Below are 13,040 nucleotides of genomic sequence, written 5' to 3'. Positions count from 1 at the left end.
CGCCTGTGTATAGACTATCGGGCTCTTAATAAGGTCACAGTGAAGAACAAGTATCCCATCCCGCTCATTGCCGACTTATTTGATAGACTTGGACAAGCCAAGTACTTTACCAAGGTGGATCTTCGCAAAGGTTACTACTAGGTTCGGATTGCAGAAGGGGACGAACCAAAGACAGCCTGTGTGACAAGGTACGGAGCATTCAAGTGGTTGGTGATGCCCTTTGGGTTAACCAACGCACCCGCTACATTTTGCACTCTCATGAATGAGATCTTTCATCCCTACCTGGATCAGTTCGTGGTAGTATACTTGGATGATATAGTCATCTACAACAACACCTTAGGGGAGCACGTGGAACATTTACGAAAGGTTTTCCAAGTTTTGCGAGAGAACGAGCTATACATCAAGAGGGAAAAGTGCGAGTTTGCACAATCAAAGGTGCATTTCTTGGGCCATGTCATTAGCAATGGAGAGCTACGCATAGATGAGGCTAAGGTACGAGTTATCCAAGAGTGGGAGGCACCTACAAAGGTAACCGAGTTGAGATCCTTCCTTGGCCTTGTTAATTACTACCGGCGTTTTATCAATGGTTATTCAGGTAAAGCATCACCCTTGACCGAGTTGTTAAAGAAGAACAAATCATGGGGGTGGACGAAGCACTGCCAAAAGGCGTTTGAAGACCTTAAGGCAGCCGTGACAGAGGAGCCAGTTCTAGTGCTGCCCGACTTTAGCAAAATTTTCGAGGTGCATACAGATGCTTCTGAATTTTCCATTGGGGGTGTCCTGATGCAAGATAGACATCCCATAGCGTTCGAGATCCGCAAGTTGAGCGATACGGAGTGGCGTTACACGGTGCAAGAGAAGGAGATGACTGCCATTGTGCATTGTCTTCGCATATGGAGACATTATTTGCTGGGGTCGAAGTTCGTGGTCAAGACTGACAATGTGGCCACTAGCTACTTCCAGACACAGAAGAAGCTCACACCAAAACAGGCTAGGTGGCAAGATTTCTTGGCTGAGTTCGACTATGTGTTGGAGTATAAGCCGGTCAAGGGTAACGTTGTAGCCGATTCCTTGAGTAGAAAGGCCGAGCTTGCTGCAATTACTTCAGCAAGTTGGGATATACGAGAGGCTATAAAGGAAGGCATGCAACATGATCCCACAGCTAAGCAACTTATGAAGTTAGCCACCCAGGGGAAGACGAGGCGCTTTTGGGTGGAAGACGGTATATTGCTCACCTCAGGTCGGAGAGTCTACGTGCCGAAGTTTGGAGATATTAGGCGACGTATTATGAAGGAGAGCCACTATACCTTATGGGCTGGTCACCCAGGTCAACGCGGCACTAGAGCCTTGGTTGAGTCGGTCTATTATTGGCCGCGCATGCGTGAGGACATAAAGTGTTATGTGCAGACTTGTCTTGTGTGCCAACAAGACAAGGTTGAGCAAAGGCAGCCCGGAGGACTTTTGGAGCCACTACCAATAGTGGAGCGTCCATGGGAGAGCGTGACTATGGACTTCATCACCTGTCTACCGAAGTCCGACGGTTATGGAACTATCATGGTGGTCGTAGATAGATTTTCGAAGTATGCCACTTTCATGCACGCATCACTAGGATGTACAGCTAAGGAAGCTGCCAAACTATTCTTCAAGAACGTGATGAAATATTGGGGCTTACCAAGGCATATCATCAGTGATCGAGACCCCCGCTTCACTGGGAACTTTTGGAGGGAGTTGTTCGACATACTTGGCACGGAGCTACACTGTTCCACTAGTTTCCACCCGCAAACGGATGGACAAACAGAACGGGTCAATGCCTTATTGGAGTGCTATTTGAGGCATTATGTGAGTGCACACCAGAAGGATTGGGCAAGGCTCTTAGACCTAGCCCAGTTCTCCTATAACCTGCAACGGAGTGAGTCCACAGGACGGACACTATTTTAGCTAGCCACAGGCCAGCAACCACAAACTCCACATTCACTACCGGCAGCGTTCGAGGGGAAGAGTTTGGGGGCTTACCATATGGCCAAGGGGTTCGAGGAGCAGCTTGGCACTGCTAACTCCTACTTGGATAAGGCAGCAAAGAAGATGAAGAAGTTTGCTGACCGCAAGCGTCGTCCCACAGATTATACGGTTGGGGACATGGTTTTGGTGAAGTTTAATCCGAGGCAGTTTAAGACACTACGGGACGTGCACCAGAACTTGGTACGGAAGTATGAGGGGTCGTTTAGGATCGTTGCCAAGTGGGTAAGATCTCATATAAGTTGGAGTTACCGCCTCATCTTAAGATTCACCCCGTCTTCCACGCTAGCGTGCTCAAGCCATACCATGAAGACAAGGATGATCCCAGCCGAGGTCAGTCGAGTCGGGCGCCGATTACCATCACCGTCTCTCATGATCGGGAAATTGAGGCTATCATTGATTACCAGGCCAAGCGAAAACAAGGGCAGAAAGCCACCGCCATGTTCCTTGTCCACTGGAAGGGGCAACCACCGAAAGAGGCCACATGGGAGCGTTATGAAGACTTGTGGCAATTTAAAGACAAGATTCGAGAGTTTATGTTGCAGCAATGCGCCGCGGTCGTCGCAACATCAGGTGGGGGAGAGTGTGATGACCTTCCAAGTCATCATGCCACACAAGCACATATTTTAGACATGTGGATGCTCACATGACAAAGATGCTAGCATTTATGAGAAGATTCTAGAGCCATGGAGAGTTTTCTTGGAGAGACTCTAGATTCTTATAAAATATTTAGGAAGACTTTCTTGAGAAGCCTTAGACTATTCTAGGCATGTAGAGAATTCTAGAGAGGGGACATACTTGTAAATATAGAGGGACTTGTGTAACAATTATTATTTATCCATTAGCCCCTAGGTGAGTAGTATAAATAGAGGGGCATACATTTGTAAAAATCATCAAGCAAAATCAATTAAGTCTTCTATAATAAAAAGCTTCCTTTTAGCAAATTTCTCTTGTCTTTCTCAATTACTGTTCCCTTAGCGATCTTGAGTGTAGTAATCTAGGCTGACTTGGCATAGCAAGATCGTGAGCAAGTTGTGCAAGAACGTGAGTGAGTTGTCAAGTGCCGCACATGCACTTAGTTGAAGACTAAGAACGTGATAATAGTCAGTATATTTTCTACAAGCCTACATCTTAATTGGGGGTTTATTAGTTATGGCGAACCGATTGTTAAGAAAATTGCTTATCTACGCCCGATATTTAAATAAATATAATTTAGTGTACACACAAATGTAGGTAAATTTTTAACGTCTTGTCTACTGCCAGAAGGAGATGGAGATAGCGTAAGTCAGTGCCAATGTTAATCATAATTTTTATTGTTGTATACATCAATTATCCTGTAATTAAAATTCATTCAATTCACTATGAGTGTCCGTTGAGCATATCCGATTTAAAGGTAGAGCCAGAATTTGAAATTTATGCATTCGATTTTAACTAAAGTTTTAAGTTGCTGAGTTCTAACTAAATAATCAGTACATATGAAATGAGGTTTTAAGAAAAATTGAGTTACGTTTAAATCAAAATTACTAGGTTCAGGCATAATGAGAAACATTTCGTCCAACTTGAGGGTCGGTAGATTACTATAATTAAAGCACCCATTGTCTATTGCCTAAAAGACATAAGGCTATAGCTGTGAGGATCTTACAATCAGCAAGTCATGCGAAAGTTTGCCCCGTTGTCATTGGAACTGGAGATGTAAACACTCTTGTCACCTGCTTGTTACTTTTTACAACTTAATCCATATAGAAACAACAAATTATGCAAACAGAAAATAATGGTAGTATATGATCTCCTGATAGAAACTTTTGTTTTTGTATGCTCTCGAAAACCGGTTTAATTTATTTATTATTTTTTCCTCTTGAATAATGCTCTTGAATACCGATATAATCATCAATCAAAAACTGTGTCAGGTAAATTAGATAAGAGGCCCACACCCCACCTCCACTCGATCGAACATTGGCAAGTGAGGGTCTAGAGACTAATCAGCTTTTTTAAAGTGGAGTCAAAATATTTATAAAAGGGAATCAAAAGTAATCACATTGGAAATTTGAATATGTGATCTTAAAAAGTTTTTGAATCCCCTTTATCACATATTAGCTTTCAAGTCATTAAACAATTTATACATAGCAAAAGCTTTTTTTAATTCTACTTATACGTACAATATAACTTTTGTAGTAAAAAGTATTTTACTGAAACCCCTTTTCTCCGAGCTAGCTCCGACTATTTGGTACATGTATTACCTTGATATATACTTATCGACACTGGGTCTATAGCAAATCCGGTAGCCTTACTATAATTAAGTGATTCAATGCATTGGCGTGATAGTGATAAAAGCTTATAGGATGTTTCTACCAAGTTGATAGATACATGATAAATATTTATATATAGAATTTATCACTCAATCATAGTTAATTTAATCCGTTCGTCCCAATTTACATGTCTCAGCTTGTCTAGACACAAAGTTTAATGAATAAAAGGAGATGTTTGAATCTTGTGATCATAAACTTGCAATGTAAAATGTTTGAATTGTTAATTTAGTAAATATAGAAAATGACACACTTTTTAGGATAAACTAAAAAGAAAATAAAGACACTCAAATTAGAACGGAAGAAATATTAAATTAACTATGACTGAGTGATAAAAGTCTTTAAAAGGAGGGAATTTTTCTCTATCGAAAAACTCTGACTGTCGAATTAAATCAATTACATGACTACAAGTAAGGATTGTGGTGCAATGAATAAGATTCATTCACCTTTAATTAGAGTTTTCAGGTTCGAGTTCTCCTGATTATGAATTTGTTTTGTTAGAGAACGATTCCCTCTTAAATGGTCATTACACGGCGCTGATCAAAATTGATAACCGGATAAAAAATAAAATAAAAATCTGATGCATGATTTGAGCCGTTTTATGGGTACAATGAACCCAATAAAGTCTGGAAAAAAAGCTTCTTATGGCTTGGAAGACGTATCAGCTGTAGAACTGTCAGAATGGGCTTGGCCCGCGAGGGCGGCCTAACCCAAGCCTTTATTTAAGTAGGTTTGGGTTAGTATTTCTTTGGCCCATATAGAAATGAGGCTCAAAAGCCCAGCGTCTCTTGGCCCGCTAGCCTCAAGGGTTGGGCTGAGGCCAGCCCTTGAGGCCATAAAAGAATAACAAATTAATTAATTTTAAAAAAATATAAGTAAATTAAACAAAAAGATAAAAAGTAATGAGAAAAAAAGAATGTACTTACTAGTAAGTAGTAAATTAGAAACTAGAGTAATACCTTTTAGTCTTAGAATTTATATTATGTTTAATTTCTTTTGAACGTGATCTGAATTAGTGATCAAAAATAATAATTTATATTTGTTCTCTTAAATGTTTTTCTTCTATGATATGAATTTAGGCAAGAATGGGTGGTAAAAGATTCTATTTAATATTGGAAAAGTATCATGTTCAAATTGTACCAAAAATCACTTAGAAAATGTTATTTTGGAAGAAAAAACTTAAAGGGCTGGCCCGTCCTAGCTCGCGGTCCGCTTAGGGCTGGGTTGGGCTGTCATTTTGCTAGCCCTTCAATTAAAAGGGTCAGCCCGTCCTAGCCCATTTAATTCTTTAGCCCTTTAGGGATGGGTTGGGTTGGGCCGGGCCAGCCCATATTGACACCTCTAATCAGCTGTATAAGTCGTGTCGCACTCAAGTTCTGTAAGTGTAGTTTGTAATATGTGGGAGGAGTCCCACATCGATAGCCAATAGCTATTGATTGGCTATAAAGAGCTAAGCCCATTTAGTCTAATAAAATGGCATATTTATAAGATATGTGCATTTATATATATTTAATTATATATCTAAATGACTTGGACTTGGGCGTGGGCCGGGTCGGATCTTTAAATAAAGATTTTATTGAACAATTTTTTTTTTGTTTATTTAAAATTTGAATTTAATATTTAAATTTTAAATTTAACAAAACGTTGTGTCTGTTCAGAAAAGGAGCGTTTCTTCAGGAATAGCCTCCTTTTAAACTTCTATAAGTACAGACTCATCGCATAAGAAGCGACACAATTTGCATGTACGATCCAAAAGCTTTGTTGTATCCTGATAGAGATTTGCTTGTAATCCCTAAAGAATATACAGGCATAAACTATTGAAAGATAGTGATCTTTCACGCCTCAAAGCCTTAATTTTTTGTTATTCTTCTCTAATTTTTCTAACAATTTTCAAGAGTTTATTTGCTATGGACAAATTATTGTCTGTTGTTGAGAATCCAAAAGAACTAATCAAACTAGATCGTTTTGATGGATCGAATTTCACTCGCTGGAAGGACAAGATGATTTTCTTACTCACTGCGCTGAAAATATTTTATGTCCTTGATCCATCGCTGCCTGCACCACCCGAACCTACCCTAGAAGATAATGATACGACCAAAGCAGAGAGGAAGAAACGAGAAGAAGATGAACTGCTCTGTCGAGGTCATATTTTGAATACTTTGACTGATCAGTTGTATGATTTGTACTCCAATCTGAAATCTCCAAGGGAAATCTGGACAACGTTGCAGACTGCATATGAAAACGAGAAGCAAGGTATCGATAAATTCCTATCCTTGCAGTATTTTGAATTTAAGATGATAGATACAAAGCCTATAATGGATCAGATTCATGAATTACAAATCTTGGTATCAAAATTAAGCGATCTTGAAGTGAAAATTCCTGATGGACTTCAAATAGGTGCAATCCTTTCGAAACTGCCTTCTTCCTGGAATAACTATAGAAAGAAAATTCTGCATTCTACTTGTTATATCCCGTATTTTGTACGTGGGATTATTCGTAAGTTAATCAAGTCAAAGAAAATAAGTTTCGTCAAGGTTCAAAATTATTTGAATGAAATACGGTCCAAGCTATAACGACCCGTATTTTTGGACTAGGAACATATGACAAAATATATTTTCTACCTATCCCAATATTTACGTTAGTATATGTGTAAACTTCTTTAAGATATTTTTGATTTATTGGTATTTTAATATATGGATCCAAGTTAAATGTAGTATTTCCGTATGTTCCACTACATATAGTAGATATGGAATACTTTAATCATTATGCATATCACATTATTTTATCACTTAGTGGTATTTCTGTATGTTCCACTACATATAGTAGATATGGAATACTTTAATCATTATGCATATCACATTATTTTATCACTTAGTGGTATTTCTGTATGTTCCACTACATATAGTAGATATGGAATACTTTAATCATTATGCATATCACATTATTTTATCACTTAGTGGGCCTAATATGACCATATGATTTTCCACTAAAGGCCAAATATGGTCTTCACAGAATAGGGTGCAAGTGATGCATTTAATTGAGTTAAATATTAGACCAAATGTACTCCACATGGATTAGATTTTGCTGGTCACGAGTAGGGCCTAGGAGGCTCATATATGTATATCACCAAATGAGTCATCTTCCACATTGTAGTTGAACACAAAACACATAAACATTTTCTAGAAGTGAAAGCACAAAAAGCCTCTTGGCCAAAGTTGCTTTTAGCCGAGCAATGAAAGCTTGATGGAGGGAAATTAATGCCTCAAAGTGTTGAAATTATTTAAGTAATTAGCAAGGTTAAGGAGCCAAGTTGATTAAGGTAAGATTTGATCTCTTTTTATACACATTTTGGAGACAATTTAAGCTTGTATAAATTTGTAGATATGTGATGAATATAAGAAGTTGTAGATGTTGGTGTTGAAATGTAAATTGAGCCATGTAGGGGGCTGTTCTAATTAGGCGTGGTAAATTAATTTTAAGTTGCATTATAGTTGTTGTTGTTGTCATGGATTATATGGTGAAGGGATGAAAAGAATTAGAATGTTAAGGTTGAAGTTGTGTTGATATGAACATGTTGTTATCCTTATGGAATTGAAGATATGATTATGTCCATATGTTGTTGTTGGTATCTCTGTGTTAACAGGAGGGCAATTGAAAATTTGGGATGGGCGATTATATAGGGGAAGTGCTGCCCGATTTTCGCTAAGCCTTTAGCTAATAGAAAATCCTAAACGAGAATATATAAGCTGAAATATAGGTTCTATAAGAAATGGGCTATAGATTTGTGAAATAGAAAATATAATTACTAACGATAACGTTAATCTTATATTAAATAGGCTAAAAGAGCGACGAGACGAATGGGTTACGAATAGCCGCTAACATGTATGTAAAGTTGTCCCTTCTTTCTTTTGGCATGTCTTAGATTTAAGTAATGAATGATATGAACTTTGGGGTAATTCCATTCCTAACCTTTGAGTGATATGTATGATTCTTAATCACTTCTTGATATTACAATTCTCAAGTGATTGAGCCTCCCTTTTTAGTTTTCTGTACGTTGGATAATAGTCGACATATACCCGTTCCTATTCTTAGGAACTCTATGATAACTAGTGACTGTACTTCTAGAAGGTGTTTCATACTATAGTGACATATGACTATGATCCTTTAAGGCTTTGTGATATACTTATGATAACGTTCAAGGGATGTTTAATATGTTCCAAGTGACATTCGAAAGATATTTGATACGACTGTTGTCTTGATTTTCAAATGGTAAATTCGTGTTGACTATTCTGTTGCGTCTTGAAAATATTTTAAAATTGCATATAGTTTCTCACTACTCTGCTCGTGCATGCCTCAATATGCCTTTCACTGAGTCCCGGGCCAGGATCTATTATCGTGCACACTTCCACTGCATTGTTCACCGAGTCCCTCACTAGAGGGCCGGGTACGGTATATATATATATATATTATGGTGTTATGCTGTGTTATGGTGTTATGTTGTGTTATGGAGTTATACTGTGTCATGTAGTTATGCTGTGTTATGGAGTTATGATGTGTTCTGGAGTATGTTGTGTTATGGCGCCAAAGACGGGATGGCGACCACGTTCACCGAGTCCCATAATGGGCCGGATATGATATATGATATTGACATGCATGATTTATGTTTAAAGGCAAGCATTTTGGTTTTCTGGTTATTGTACTCGTTTTCTGTACTTCTTATTTCAGTTATGATCCTGTTTACTGTATTTCATGCTTTACATGCTCAGTACATATTCCGTACTGACCCCCTTTCTTCGGGGGCTGCGTTTCATGCCCGCAGGTGCAGATACTCGCTTTGGTGATCCGCCCGCTTAGCATTCCCTTTCTAGCTGTCTTGGAGAGCTCCGTCGTTCCGGAGCCTAGATCTTGGTACAGACTTCCTGATATGTATATATATATATATATATATATATATATATATATATATATATATATATATATATATATATATATATATATATATATATATATATATATATGTTTTGTCCAGGGGTACGACGGGGCCCTGTTCCGTGATGTGTTACTGTTGATACTCTTAGAGGTCTGTAGACATGTATGTGGCTTGTGTTCAGATGTGGTCAGTTGTGCCTTTATGGTCATTATGGATGTTCTAGCGTTGTGGCAGCCTTGCCGGCTTGCATATATTATTGTTCTGTTGTAGCAGCCTTGCCGGCTTGCATATATCATCGTTTCGTAGTGGCAGCCTTGTCGGCTTGCGTAATATTCTGATATACAGTGGCAGCCTCGTCGGCTTGCGTATGTTATTACGTTGTGATTGATCGAGGACCTATAGTATCAGTCCGATTATGTTTGACAGGTACATATGGGTGTCCAGCTCGGGCACTAGTCATGGCCCACGGGGCTGGGTCGTGACACTACTGACAAATTGACTGTGGAACAATTTCGCACTCACCTTCAAATTGAAAGTGAGACTCGTGCTCGTGATGCGGTTGCTCAACCCTCTAGTTCCACATTTAATGCTGTTAGTCAGAATAATTCGGGAAACGAAAATAAAAATCTCAAAGTTTCCAAGAAGTCTCTTAATAAAAAAAGAAAGAATCAGAATTGTTATCATTATGGAAAGAAAGGCCATAAGATTCGAGATTGCAGGTTTAAGAAAGCAGGAATAAATTTTCATTCAGGAGATAATGGAAAATCTGGAAATTCAGAGAAGGTAAATGCAGTTGAAAGTTCTTCACAAGGGCTGGTTGCTATGATTTCTACTATACCAAGTGAAATGGTTAAAGAGTTGAACATGGCTGCTACAACCACAAAGAATCAAGACTGGTGGTTGGATTCCGGTGCAACAATTCATGTCTGTCACGACAAGAATATGTTCAAAACTTATTCAGAAGTTAAAGATTCTGAAAAGGTGTTGATGGGCAACCATGTTACAGCCGAAGTTGCAGGAAAAGGAACAGTTGAAATCAACTTCACATCTGGACAGAAGTTGACTCTTCTTAATGTGTTCCATGTTCCTGAAATAATGAAGAACTTAATTTCTGCTGGTTTACTTTCTAAGAGAGGTTTCAAGATTGTAATTGATTCTGATCATGTAATTGTGTCTAAGAGTGGTCTATTTGTAGGAAAAGGGTACCAGTGTGATGGCATGTTCAAACTAAGTGTTAATGCAATAAATTATGCTTCTGCTTATACCATTGTGTCTGATTCTTATTTATGGCATGCTAGATTAGGACATTTAAATTTTGGTTCTTTAAAATATATGTCCAAAAATGGTTATATCACTTGCAAAACTGAGCATGAAGGAAAGTGTGAAATATGTATACAAGCGAAAATGACTAAGAAACCATTTCGCAAAGTTGAAAGGTTTACATAATTATTACACTTAATGTATTCTGACTTATGTGAACTAAATGGAGAATTAACTAGAGGAGGAAAAAGATACTTCATTACTTTTATAGATGACTTTTCTATATTCACACATGTTTATCTACTTAGAACAAAAGATGAAGCGTTTGAAAAGTTTAAGGAATACAAGTCAGTTGTGGAAAATCAAAAGAGTAGAAAAATAAAAATTATTCGAAGTGATAGAGGTGGAGAATATTTTTCTTCTGATTTTAGTAAGTTTTGTGAAGAGCATGGTATAATACATCAAACAAGTGCTCCTTATACGCTACAACAAAATGGTTTGGCCGAAAGGAAAAATAGAACTTTAGTTGATATGGTTAATTCTATGTTATTAAATGCACATTTATCGCATAATTTGTGGGGTGAAGCTTTACTTACTGCTTGTTATATATTAAATAGAGTGCCTTCAAAAAGTGTGCATGTTTCACCTTATGAACTTTGGAACGGTAGAAAACCAAATATTTGTTATTTTAAAGTGTGGGGGTGTATATCATTTTATAGGGTTCTTGATCATCAAAGAACAAAGTTAGGACCTAGAGGAATGAAATGTATTTTTATTGGATATGCACAAAATTCAAAAGCATATAGATTGCTCAATCTAGAATCTAATGTTATTGTAGAATCTATTCATGTTGAATTTTTAGAAAATAGATTCATTAATGGCACCATTGATGAGCAGTTGATTGAAGAAAATCGAAGTAGTCTTGACACATAAAAGATGTCATATTCTGATATTTCAAATAAAAGGAAAAGTGACAATATTTAGTTAGAGCCTAGAAGAAGCCAAAGAACTAGGAAAGGAAAATATCTCGATCCTGATTTCATTGCTTTAGATTCTATAGTTTTTCTGGTAGGGGGAAATAGAACCAATGTATGTAATCAAATACCAATTTTGTTTAATATAGAAGAAGATCCTAGAACATTAAAAGAAGTTATGGCTTCAAGAGATGTCGCTTTTTGGAAAAAGGCAATTAATGATGAAATGGACTCAATAATGTCCAACAATACTTGGATTTTAGTTGATTTGCCTCCTGGATCTAAACCTATAGGTTGTAAATAGGTATTTAGGCGAAAATATAATACAGATGGTTCTATTCAAACCTTCAAAGCAAGACTAGTTGCAAAGGGCTTCACACAAAAAGAAGGCATTGACTATTTTGATACGTATGCTCCGGTAGCAAGAATTACTTCTATTAGAGTACTTTTATTATTAGCATCTATATATGATTTATATGTACATCAAATGGACGTTAAAACTGCTTTCCTAAATGGAAATTTAAGTGAAGAAATTTATATGAGACAACCTGAAGGATTTATTCTTCCTGGAAATGAACATAAAGTTTGTAAGCTAATAAAGTCTCTCTATGGATTGAAACAAGCTCCAAAACAATGGCATGAAAAGTTTGATAGTGTGATATTGTCAGAAGGATTTGTACATAATCAAGCCGATAAATCTATTTACTCCAAATTTACAAAAGATTATGGAGTTGTCATTTGTCTTTATGTTGATGATATGTTGATTTTTGGTACGAACATGCTTGGAATTTCTGAAACCAAGAAGTATCTAACTTCGGTTTTTAAAATGAAAGATTTGAATGAAGTAGATACTATCTTAGGTATCAAAGTCCAAAGAAATAATAAGAGAGTGACTTTATCACAAGCCCATTATATTGATAAGATACTCAACAAATTCAATCATTTGGGTATAGAGGAGTCTAAAACTCCATATGATTCAAGTATCAAGCTTACTGAAAATACTGGAAGAAGGCTCAATTAGAGTATGCAAGTGCAATTGACAGTTTGATGTACGCAATGCACTGCAGAAGGCCTGATATAGCATTTGTCGTTTGTAAACTTTCAAGATTTACGAGTAATCCAAGTAATATTCATTGGAAAGATATAATTAGAGTACTTGGATATTTAAAGAAAACCAAACATTTGGGCAATTGTTATAGTGGTTTTCCTACCGCATTAGAAGGATATTCTGATGCGAGTTGGATTACAAGTATTAATGATAATAAGGCTACTTCAGGTTGGATATTCACTTTGGGGGGTGGTGCCATTAGTTGGGCATCCAAGAAACAAACCTGTATTTCTCATTCTACGATGGAATCTGAATTTATAGCATTAACAGCTGTTGGGAAAGAAGCGGAATGGCTAAGAAACATGTTACTGGATATAAAGTTGTGGCCACAACCTATGCCAGCCATTTCCATATTTTGTGATAGTGAGACTACTATGTGCGTAGCTCACAATAAAATGTATAATGGGAAATCGAGACATATAAGCTTACGACATGCTTATATAAGAGAG

This window comes from Lycium barbarum, chromosome 2 (genome assembly GCF_019175385.1).
Source record: "Lycium barbarum isolate Lr01 chromosome 2, ASM1917538v2, whole genome shotgun sequence".
NCBI classification, from domain to species: Eukaryota; Viridiplantae; Streptophyta; class Magnoliopsida; order Solanales; family Solanaceae; genus Lycium; species Lycium barbarum.
This window is presented reverse-complemented; position numbering follows the sequence as displayed.